Source organism: Dermacentor silvarum, chromosome 5 (assembly GCF_013339745.2).
Source record: "Dermacentor silvarum isolate Dsil-2018 chromosome 5, BIME_Dsil_1.4, whole genome shotgun sequence".
In the NCBI taxonomy this organism is placed as follows: domain Eukaryota; kingdom Metazoa; phylum Arthropoda; class Arachnida; order Ixodida; family Ixodidae; genus Dermacentor; species Dermacentor silvarum.
In genome coordinates this window covers 129,615,084-129,628,257 of record NC_051158.1, presented here as the reverse complement: position 1 = coordinate 129,628,257, position 13,174 = coordinate 129,615,084, and positions in this window count along the sequence as shown.

The following is a 13,174-nucleotide window of genomic DNA, read 5'->3' as shown; positions in this document are numbered from 1 at the left end:
ATGCCACGACAGAAATAAGACCTTTCATAGCGTACGCATAATATTTTTTAGCTCGTCAAATGCTTCACCAACCGCTTGCTCATTGATTCATACCGCAACAACCTAGCTTTAACCGCCATGTTGCTCGTAAGAGCGGCCCGTACTTCTCCTAATATTTCATTATGCTGTTGCTGCAAGAATTTTGTTCTCGTGAACTAACTCGCTTGACAGTACTAGGAACGCAAAAAACGCCAATTATTTGCAGTTACTCGAACGCGAGCAATAGCACAAGACATCTTACATGAGCTTCAAAGGCATTCTGCGATGTCAAAAACGCCCGTCTCTATTAGATGTTCAAATTCTCATTTTATAAAATACGATTAATCAGTTGCGGCTTCAACCCACTGTGACCATAGCCTATTCACTGTGCTGTGACTCCTAAGTTTTCTGTGGTGGTAGCTTATAACTGTCTCTTTTTAACGCTTTTCAGGCTTAAAATCTGCTGTTGCTAATACACTTACGCTAATTATTTTAATCATGTTGCACAAAACATCTTACCTTTACTGATATTTCTCTCGTATGACTTATCAATCGTAGCGTGGCATTTCGCGTTGGTAAAGATGCTAACGGTGTATTTTTAGGAACAATTTCACCCTTTTTATTTTAATTACACATGTGAATTCATACCGGGCGAAAATGTACAAATTATAGAAAATGTGCGGTCGTCACCATGATGTCCCATGTAACATTCGCGGAGGTTTGAGTCTAAGCAAAGCAATCTAGGATGACTCGATAAAATGTGCGTTGTTGGAGATTGTATGGAGCAAGAGAAACAATATTTTTATGTGGCATGTTTCCATAATTAGTCATTATTACTTAACCAACTTCCAAAGCATTAACTTTATGGAGGAACTGCTGTTAAGAAAGTTGTCTAGCATTCTAGCAAACACATAGTTCAGCAGCTTTTAACTTCTCACTTCCTGCCTACTGATTTTTCTGTGTCCTAAAGAAATCCTGCAAAATATGGAAAGAAACACAATGGGTAACGTGCCCGCTTTCGCACCATTTTTGCTGTGCTCCCAAACGTTTCACATGTAAACGACCAGAGCATTTCACCTCGTGTACTGCTTGTCCTGCTTCTTGCTATCATGAACCGCCGTGAGAAAAGCAAATCACTGGCTTAAATCGCTCAGCCAACGCCCTCGTCGCTACCCTGTTGCTTTTTAAACGGCGGCAGTCATAGTCCTTCGGGACTCCTCGGGACTCGTCAGTTCTGAATGTTGCTTTTTTTTAGGACAGTACGCGGTAAATCAAAGACACTACGGGCAAACAAGTGCAAATCACATTTGAATGTATATAAGTAATCACGACAACAGCTGAAATAGTTGGCAGTGCACGGAGCAAGAAAAGCGTAGCATACCGACCTTATAAGTATACTCCACAAAGCACCGTTTGCAGTGTCTGGATTCCAAATGATTACAGGAATGCACGGCTAGCTGCCTCGCAATCACTGTCTCAATTACGAGGGCTGAACGACAGCAGCTTGATCTAGCAATGTGCGCGTATGAAACAGCTGCCCATTCTACTTCATTTCTGCTGCAGTTGCAAGCATGCCTGCCGGTATATTTACAGCGGTGGTTGTGACATGTACTCTCCAACACATCCGTGGAATCGCGATATACTAAAGGAACGAAAGAGTGTCAGCGCAAAGGCTGAAAACCGCCATCCTGCCGCTCTGGAGGCACGAGTCCCCGCCGCGTGCAGCAAAAGGCCTTCGGTAAAGCACGAAGGCGAAAAGGTCCTTTAAAATACTGTGACGCGAAGCATGGACTTTCAAAACAGCTAAACTGCAATCGTAATCACGATGATGGCGATAACGACAACAGATTTTATTGGCATCCGCTTCGAAACAATGCTGCCCAAAATACTCACCTAGCCTGCTTCAACTAATAACGTATTATGTATATCTGCTGGGGTCTAGCATATTGCGTATCTCTCTTTGATTTTGTTCCTGTTCACTAAAGCTCAATATCGGTATTACACATTTACCTAAACCTTCAATTAAGCCTGCTCTACGAGTATCTTCCCTGCAATATTTTCACAAATACTCGATACGTCTCTTGCTTATCTCGACTGCTGTTCTATTATTTAGGACGAGTTCTTTCCTTATTGCCGAATTTGTCATTCACTACGTCATCTTTGTTTGCATACTCTCTATCCAATTTACCGACTTGATATCTTCCCTGTATTTATGACTCCGAGTTGTCTATTCTATAAATTAACCTGCAAGTAGTTGGCAACTATTTATTGCATCAATATTCTTGGGCAACTTCCCTCCGAAATCCGTCAATACGTCTATCTGTCTGGACTGCGTGCACTATGCGCTCCAAACTGTACATGTGGTCCTATGGGGATATATGAGAACGAAGAATGACTACGTTAACTACTGATATTTATGAGTATAACCGTATATATAGTTCGTGCGTGGTGTCCAGCAGAGGTTGAACAACCGGCTCCTAATTTGAAGGTCGCAAGTTCAAAGCCTCCTCCGTCGACTACATTTTCAGGCATGGAATGGCGCCTGACACCGACAAAAGAAAAATTGCTGAGAGCCAGTGGGGCTGTACTAGTCCAGGTGCAACCAAATTAGGAAGGCCCGCTAAGCTTCAACAAAGGCACTCCCTCACCATAACAGGAATCGGCATCCCTGGTGCAGTATTCGACCACTACCTCCCTCATGACCTCTGCAATGACCTCATTTCCCTCAGTCCCCAATGGCTGCGGAGCACCTGACCAAGGAAGCGGTCAGACCTGTGACGCAGCTGAGGGTGCTAAGGATCTCTGGGTCCGGACAGGCCGCCTCTGGAAACTGAACCTGGCAACGTTCAACACATGAACGCTCTCGAGTGAGGTTAGAAGAACTAGCGAGGCTTATTGAAAAATATAGTGAGACTTAGTGAGGTCAGTGGGCCCGGCAGCAGCGTACCGATTGCCATGCCAAACCCGTTCTGCCTTCTTGCGCAGGTTCTTGCTGTCTGCCTGTCAACAGAAGCTTCATCGCGTTCACCTACACCGGGTGAATGGCCTGCGAACTACAACAGTGACATGTTCTGTCGTCTATCTCGTCCTGGCGGCCACTGCCCTATCACCGAGATCTTCATATGCTCTCCGACGCTCGTGACTTTCCCCGTGTACCATGTTACTGCAGCGACGGCTATGAAAGGCTTCGCATCATCGACAGTGGCCTGTGGACCCGGTAGCAGCATACCGATCGCCATGCCAAACCCGTTCTGCCTTCTTGCGCAGGTTAGTTCCTATTTGTCAACTAAATCCTACATAAATCCTCTTGATGCTGCCCTGCCCACTGTCCACCGGAAAGCGGAAACTTGAATTACTGGAAACTTTATCTGAATGCTTTTCAATGTTTTGCTTATTGATACGTGCGGGAGATACGTGCGGGAGATCCAGGTAACCACCCGCTCCGAATCACTTCACGACATGGAAAGCTTATCTGATGATCCAAAACAGCAAATGCCAATTATGTTCCAGTTTCTAAAGGAAATTCATGCATGCTCATTGCAAACCAGTAAATCGCACGCAGAGCTTGCTGCTGATATCAAAGCGATAAAAAACGCCCAAAAAGCATTGAGGCCAAACTTGCGGCGTTTCAAAATCGCCTGGACACTTTGGAACAACAGGCTAAACAGGCTCAAAACCTGTCACAAAAAGTGTTTTGCCTTACAGAAGAAGTCAAAAATTTATCTTCGCGCAAATTCTCATTTCAGTCACGATTTGACGCAATTAAAGACAGGTCACGTCGTGACAACCTAATTTTCTATGGCCTTCCTGATTCCAAAGAATCTTGGAATGACACAGAAAAAAAGTTAATAGATGCAATAATTTTTGTACTTCCTTCATTTTCTGTTGATTGCATCCAGCGTGCTCATCGGTTAGGTTCAATCACTCCTGCTAAAGCGCGCCCCATTATTGTTAAGTTTCCCAACTTTAAAATTAAAGAAAATGTGTTATAACTGCGTGATACTAATGCCATATCCATCGGTCAAGACTATTCCCCCGGAGCCCGCGTAGCTCGAAAGAAACTAATGTTATTTTCTCGTAGCCAACCGCAATCATCTTCGTCCCAAATGCGTTACAACAAACTATTTTTAAACAAAAAATGCTTCATGTATAATACTGCCTCCGATAAGGTTGAAGTAATCGAGCTACGCGCAGGGCCTGCCATTTCTGCACATAACTCCGCCACTTCAAGCTAGGAAAGCGGGAGGGGTGATGGGCACTCTAGCTGTCCTCGTGTGTCCGTCCTGTTTACCAATGCAAGAAGCGTATTAAACAAATATAACTCCTTATCATCCGCAATAGGCACATTTTCTGCTGATATCATAGCACTGACCGAGACGTGGCTTCGTGATAACGTTCAAGATGTGGAAATCTTCCAAGATGCATACCGCTTCTGTATTTATCGTTGTAACAGAGATGCGCGCCGTGGTGGCGGTGTGCTCGTCGCTGTCTGTAACGATTATTTATCATTGCGCATTGACGTCAGTACTAACCTAGAAATCATCTGTGGGTCTTTAATAATTGGCCATCAAAATATAGTCATTGGCATTTGTTACCGTCATCCCACATACACTAATTCTTTTGTCCCGGAACTTCATGACAGTAATAATGATAATGTCTCACGTTTTCCTTTATCCCCCATATTTTTATTCGGGGACTTTAACTTTCCTAACATAATGTGGAGCACAAAACCAGCTGCTATGTCGCCATTTTCCTCTCAAGCTCAAGATTTTTTAGAACTATGCTCTACGTTTCCATTATCGCAGTTAACCACTCAAGCAACTAGAATCACGCCTGTCTCGGCCAACACCCTTGACCTAATTCTTACAACTAGACTTGACCTTGTTTCAAGCATTTCCTATTTACCAGGTATAAGTGACCACTCGTTACTCTCCTTTTTATTGATGCGCAAGATCCAAAAACCTGCAAAATACGCAAGACAATTCGCGACTATGCTAGAGCTAATTTCTAGGCAATCAACAATGAATTAGCTGATTTCACTAACACATTTCTGACTAACTTTGTTCAACATAACTGGGACATGTTCTAAACTAAACAAATTAATTGAAAAATACATCCCTGTTCGTATTATCACGTCTAATCCTCGAACCCCATGGTATAACACCCATATAAGACGGCTTTCTAATCGAAAAAAACGTCTGTTACGCTTGGACAAATTATCATGCTCCACCTCGCGCTGGACGCCCTACAAATCTGCATCTGATACTCACATTGCAGCGTTAAAGGAAGCTAAAGATAATTTCATCTCGAATACCTTACAGACTCGACCATCTTGAGGCGACCAGCAAGGTAACAAACGAACGCCTCACCGCGCTCGAGCAAACGGTTCAGCAGATGACAACCAACATTCAGAGCACGATCCAGAACATGATAGCGCAGATGCAAACACAGGTGCAGGCGCACATACAGGCACAAATGCAAAGCATGGAAGTACAGATCATCGCCAAACTGCAGCAATCATGGCCGGGACAGCACGCATAGCAGTAACCACACCGCCAGTGAGAGACCTCTTCGTCTGGCACTGGAATTGCAACGGCTTTACCGGCAAGAGAGCGGTGCTGCTGCAACACTTGCAGCAACAAACGAGGAAACCAGACGTAATAATGATACAAGAAACACACAGCGAAGAGACACCGAGACTCCCGGGCTACCGGTCGCACGACAGCCCGCCGAGCGAAAGGGACACGTCCAAGGGCAAGGGCAGAGGGGTCTAAGCCTTCGTTAGGAAAGGTGTCACCTTCATGGAACACGAACTGATCGGCAGAAGCGCCATCGAACACTGCACGGTGGAAGTAATTACGGGCAAGAAGAGGAAGTAGAGCACTTTCCTGGTGAACGTCTACAGCAATCCGTCTCACGGACAACAGAAGTTCAAGGCACTACTTCACAAGGCGAGTAGAGTCGCGGGGAGCAATACGCTCCTAGTGTGCGGAGACTTTAACGCTCCGAACCAAGGCTGGGGCTACCAAAGAACGACGGTCAAGGGAAGAGAGCTGATGCAAGATGCCACCGACGTGGGACTTAACCTAATCACGGATCCGGTCTTTCCCACCAGGATCGGTACATCGGTTACGAGAGACACCACTCCGGACCTTACCTTCGTCAAAAAGGAAGGAAGAACGAGAGAAGCGGAATGGAGAAACACAGGACAAGAGCTGGGCAGCGATCACAACATCGTGGAGGTCGTCGTACCGCTCGAAGGCCAAGGCAACACCGGCATAAGGAAGCATCGCATTACGGATTGGGACGCCTTTCGATCGGCACTACCCGCGGTGCAACTGGACATTATGGACATCGAACAATGGGCGCCTAACGTCGTTGAGACGACGGAAAGAGCCACCAAAGAGCTGGAAAGGGACGAACGGATAAACAAGATGGACAGTCGGCTCGCCCACCTGATAGAAGCCAAGCAGTCCATAAAGGCGAGGTGGCAGAAGCAACGAACGAACCGAAGTCTAAGGAAGAAGATCGCCGAGCTCAACAGGGAGATCGAGGCTCACTGCAAGGTGCTATGCACCCAACAATGGAACAAGGCCTGCAATGAAGCCGACGGACAGTTACACAAGGGCAAGACGTGGAACATGCTGCGGCACCTCCTCGACGAAACAAAGACCAAGAGCCACCAACACAACAACCTGGCCAGGATCCTACACAAGGCAATCTGCGAACACGGAGAGGACGAGATCAAGCGGAACTTGGACGCCAAGTACCTACCGACCACCCCTACGGAAAGACACCCGGACTACCAAGGCAACGAGAACGAGACGCAAGATCGCGACATCGAGACATGGGAAGTCAGAGCTGCTCTGCAGAATCTCAATGGCAGGTCCGCTGCGGGTCCCGACCGAGTGACCAACAGAGCGCTCAAGAACCTTAACGAAGCGGCCATCGAAACGCTCACGAAATTCTACAACAAGCGCTGGCAAGATGGAAGGCTACCCAAGCAGTGGAAAGCAGCCAAGACGATCCTCATCCCCAAGCCTGGCAGACCACCAAACATAGAGAACCTCAGGCCGATCTCGCTCACTTCGTGCCTGGGAAAGGTCCTCGAGCACGTTCTCATGAACAGGTGGCAGCGTTACCTGGAAGAATCGGAGCTCTACCCGAATTCCATCATAGGGTTTCGGAACAAGCTCGGGACGCAAGACGCCATGATCTTACTGAAGAACGAGATCATCGACGATATGACGGCCACCAAGGACAACAGAGCCATACTTGGGCTGGACCTGCAGAGCGCCTTCGATAAAGTGAGGCACTCGGCTATCCTGGCCCAAGTATCCAGGCTAAACATGGGCAGAAAGACATACGAGTACATCAAAGACTTCCTGACGGAACGGACCACCGAAATCTGCGCGGGAGACCTGCAGCTCGAAGAGAAGAAGCTGGGCAGCGTCGGAACGCCGCAGGGCTCGGTGATCTCCCCGTTACTCTTCAACTTCGTGATGATCGGGGTGGGCAACCGGCTAGAAAGAGTAACGGGAGTCCGGCACACCATCTACGCCGACGACGTTACGCTATGGGTACCGGGAGGAAGCGACGGACACATCGAGACAACGCTGCAAGAAGCGGTCAACGCCATCGAGGAGCAGCTGGACGGGTCCGGACTCGTCTTCTCTCCTGCCAAGTCAGAGCTGCTGGTGATTCCACCGAAAGGAGCGGGCAGGAAAAGAAAGAATATGGAATTCAAGTACGAGCATCCCAAGATCACGATCAAGACGGCGGGGGGATGTCGAGAAGATTCGAGTCGAGAATACCGGAAGTCGAGAAGATTCGAGTGCTCGGGCTGCTCATCGAGCGAAATCGAGTCAACGATGAAACGGTGAACAAGCTCGCGGGCAAAGCGGCCGCGGCAATGAGACTCATCAAGAGGGTTTCCAACAGAAGAGCGGGGATGAAGGAGGAGAGCCTGACTAGGCTCGTTCAATCCTTTGCAGTTAGCCACATAACGTACGTCGCCGCCTTCCAAAACTGGAGGCCGAGTGAACGTAACAAGATAGACGCCACCATACGCAAGGCGTATAAGGCGGCACTCGGTCTCCTCGGGAGCACGAGCATCGAAAAATTCATGGCGCTGGGAGTCCACAACACGCTGGACGAAATAGCCGAGACACATAGAACGGCGCAACTCGAACGTCTCTCTGAAACGAGAACCGGAAGACAGATACTGCGGGACCTTGGCCTCGAGCCGAGGGAAGGCAAGCAGCAGAACAACGTACCTATACCGGATAGCATCAATAGAAAGCTCAGGGTCTGCCCGATCCCGAAGAACGTCAACCCCGAGCACAAGGAGCGGAGGTTGGCGAGGGCCAGGGCTCTCGTGGACCTCCACGCCAGAGACGAAGGCGCCGTCTACGTGGACGCGGCGGAGTATCGAGGCAGCAGCGACGCAAACGCGGCTGTGGTCGTCGGAGCATCGACGGGTGCAACGAAGACAGCAGCGAGCGTCCGGACTCGAGAAGCGCACCAAGCGGAGGAGGTGGCTATCGCCTTGGCCGTCTCCGACCCCGGATGCACTACAGTGCTGTGTGACTCTAGAACGGCAGTGAAGAACTATGTCAAGGGTATGATATGTAGTGATATATACGCGCGCATACTGCGCAAGGTCGAAGACATCGGGCGCAAAAGTGCTGCTGTGATCAAGTGGTTTCCGGCCCACATGGGCAGTGACGTGTCGGAACGCAGGAACGCGAACCACAACGAGACGGCCAACGCGGCCGCGCGAGGACTAACCAACCGCGCGGCTGCAAACACGGCCGACTCGGAGTGTTGGTCGCGGTACAGTGCCAAGGACAAGATGACCACCTTCAACGAACTAGTGAAATGGTACAGACTGAACAGACAGACTATGCCCCCACCTCACCCGGGACTTACCCGGAAGGAGGCAGTGTTATGCAGACAATTACAGACAGGGTCCCTGCTCACCCCGGTGCTAGCTAAGCACGTGTGTCCGAGTGTGTACACGAGTGACTGTGTGCGAAGGAGAGAGCTACCGCGGCTCACATCCTTTGGGACTGTGGTGTAAATCCGAGAGAAGCCAGTGAGAAGACGACGGTCCCGCCGCAGCTAGAGGCTGCAACGAGGATCTACGATCAAGAGACGCAACTCAAGGCCGTCCAGCAGGTCTCGGCAGCTCTAGGAAGGCAGCGGCCTAGCCAAACCGAGGATAAGGGGGGCGGCGGCCCTCTCGGACCCGCGGAAGTAGCCAGGGAGCAAGACCTCGAGGAGCATAACGCACGAGACTGACGTAGTGGCCGCGTCGCGATGAAAGCTCGTCCTCCCTGCGTGGAGCGAGCCTAATCGACTCTGCAGGCATTCTCAATAAAGTTATTCTCTCTCTCTCTCTCTCGAATACCTTACCCCAATTTCTGAAATCTAATGTTCGAAAGTTTTGGCGTATGCTTAACTCCTGTCTTGATAATTCCATTGCCTTGGTTGACACAGCTGGCAACCACGTTCCACCTAACCAATGTGCTACTGTTCTAAATGACAACTTCTAGAGCAATTTCTCTGCAGTTACAAGTACTAATCTTCCACACATTTTTCATTACAGTTACCCATTCATGCCTCCCATTATTGTTGACACGGCTGGAATTACGAAACTCATCAACAACTTAGAGCACCATTTCTCCCCTGGTTATGATTCTATTGATTGCAAATTTCTGAAAAATACTTGTGTCTACAGTTCAATCATACTAACAAAATTTTTTCAGCAATCACTTCACACATCAACTCTTCTAACCCAATGGAAAATTGGGAAGGTAATTCAAATCTTCAAATCGGCCAATAAAAGTTCACCATTTATTAAAGGCCCATTTTCATTACTAGCACATGTTGCAAACTCTTAGAACACATTATATACTCGAACCTTGTCGCCTTTCTTGAATCTCACTCTTTTTTCTCACCAGCTCAACATGGCTTCCGGAAATCATTTTCATGTGAAACACAGCTCATATCATTTACTCAAACTACACCGCATTCTTGATCGTTCTTCATTAGCTGACTGTATTTACCTAGAATTCTCTAAAGCATTCGACAAGGTCTCCCACATACTTCTTTTTCATAAACTTAGTCAACTTAATATTGATAGTAGTCTTTTTTGTGGATCAAAGGTTTCCTTTCAAATCGTTCCCAATTTGTTGTAGCCAATGATCTTTCCTCTAACCAATGCCCTGTTCAATCTGGAGTCCCACAGGAATCTGTATAAGGCCCCCTTCTTTTTCTCATTTTCCTTACCGACCTTCCTTTAGTTTCTTCTAATATTCATCTTTTTGCGGACGACTGCGTAATTTTCCGTGAAATAGTTACTGATAACGATGCTAACATCCTCCAGACAGATCTAAATTCTTTATCTAACTGTTGCAATACTTGGCTAATGGAATTAAATATTAACAAGTGCAAAGTGATGCGTGTCTCTCGTGCATCTAATAGTCCTTTTCCATATTCCCTAAACAACTCTCCCTTAGCCGCCGTTTCATCCTAAAAATATTTAGGCGTTCATATCACATCTAATGTAAGCTGGTGTTTGCATATTCAGAAGATAATTAACAACGCTAATCGCATGTTAGGTTACATGCGCCGTAATTTTTCAGCTGCCCCCTCATCTTTAAAGCTCTTGTTATATAAAACACTCATTCGATCTAAATTAGAATACGCCAATCCAGTCTGGGATCCAAGCACTAACAAATTGGTTGCGTCACTTGAAATGGTACAGGATCGCTCCACTCGCTTCATCTCTTCCTGTTATAACCGCACTGCCAGTATAACTTCTATGAAATCTAATATCTCTCTTCCATCTCTAGCAACCCGCCGAAAAAATTTTCGCTTGAACTTTTTTCATCGGCTTTACTATCACCCGACCCTCCATGACGAATTCATTCTTCAGCCACATTATACATGTATATCTGACCATGTTGACAATCGCTTTAAGGTTGGAGTAAAGTTCAGGTTCTTCTGTACCAATCTTAAACTTGGGCGTCCGAGACGCCCAAGTTTAAGATGGCGGTTTAAGACGTAAACCGCCAGAGCCGGTTTACGCAAGTAGAGGATGTACTGCCGCTAACGATAGCGGCGACTGGTTCGCTGGATGCTTCTGCTCGATCGAAGTAGACACAGATGACGAGAGAAAAGAAAAACTTTCTTTTTACAATTATTTACAAGAACTTACAAGTACAGAAACACATACAAGGCGGAACTGGTACACATAGGGCGACCCTATATCGACATAGTCGATGGTGCATAGCACCGAAGTTTGTCCAGAACCGCTTGGTCGGGGCAACTGGGCCACGTTTTCAACCCTTCGGTACCCCGCCCCAAGCATTTACCAACCAATCGCCACCGAGTGGCTATGAGTGGTCCGCCGACGCACCAATCAGGAATCCTGTACTAGGATCGTCTTGTTCGCCGGCACTTCCGGTATTGCGCTTCTCCCTCTCCCTCAAAACAATATACAAATAAAAACAACGCTCCAAGAGGAGGGGGGGGGGGTGACAGCTGCATAGCATGTGTGCTCCCTGGCAAAGCCACAGCGCCCAGCACAATCGGTAAAATAAAATCTAAAGAACAGGCAGCACCTGGAAGCTGCAGCGATTGACCTTTGCTGTGGCCCCTTCTCCGCTCGTACCGCTCGTACCTATACGAAAAACCGATACCGTAGTAGCTACAGGTCCTTTGTCAATGAAAGCTCTGTTCACTAAATGCTTGCTCAGAGAGGCCCTTCACGATGGTCAATTGGCCACGGTCTCCGAAACGCCATGCAAGAACGGTTACAATGGGAAAGGTGCCGGAGTACTGCGTTCACCCTTTCGGTGCCGACTACACGCCCGGCACGCGCCCATCAGGAGCCAGCGTCAGTCACGGACATCTAAGCTTTTGTTGTCAGGGCGACTGCACGGAATGTACGAGACGAAGCACCGATGTTCCCTCTTCTTTAGGTCAGCTTTGTGTACTCTTGGGTGCCACCGGCGTCGTCACGCACCCTCTACGTTCGCTCACTGCCCGCCGGCTCAACGCGCCCTTCCGCGTGTCAGGTATAATCGGCATGTCGTGAGCTGTGCCTCGACCTAATCTCGGCGCCGTCGCCGCGACGGGCGCCCACCACTGGCACTTAATCCTCCCATTGTATTTCGCTTGTCAAGCAACGATCATTGACAAAATGCGCTAGCTGTCTCTTCCCTTTCGTCGCAGCCGTTTCGCCTGGCGAGACCAGGTTGAACAAGAACGCCCATCTTAAGCCCTTTGAGCAGCAACCAAAGAACTAGCTAGCGCTTCTATAGCAGCAGGCTTACAGTTGGTATCGAGCCATGTCATACTAAAACCTTTCTTTACTCTTTTTACCTCGAACTTCACAAGATTAGAATCGCCTTCCTTCCGACATTGTTTTCAATAATGATAACACTCGATTCAAATCTGTCTTAGCTAACATTGTATAATTAGGTGTTACCATGCCTTGTCATATTATTGTGCACTATGTTCGTTCTCTACCCACTCTCCTCTGTAATGCTTCGACCCTGAGGGTAAATAAATAAATAAATAAATACAGTGCTAATGACCATGTTCACGGCTTCAGAGTTCTTCCAGGTAAGAAGAAATACGGAGTAGGACTTACAATCCGTAAGGAGATAGCGGACAACATTGATCAATTCTGCAGCAATATTGAGAGGGTAGGAGTCGTCGTAATCAAGCTGATTAGGAGGTTTAGAATGAACGTAGTACAAGCCTACGTCCCAACCTCCAGTCACGATGATGAAGAAATAGAACAGTTTTATGAAGATGTTGAATTAGCGATGAGAAAGGTGCATACTCATTATACTGTAGTCATGGACGACTTCAATGCAAAAGTGGGGGGAAAGCAGGCTGGTGAACAAGCAATGGCAATTACGGCATCAATTTTAGGAACGTTAGAGGAGAGATGTTGGTTGAATTCGTGGAAAGACATTAGCTACAAATATTAAATACCTTGTTCAAGAAGCGTACCAAGCGGAAGTGGACCTGGGAAAGCCATAATGGAGAAACAAGAAAAGAAATAGTGCTCATACTCTCTGCCAATCTCTCTCTGCCAAAAATGCAGAAGTACTAGGTAGGGTAAAGTGCAGTGCCC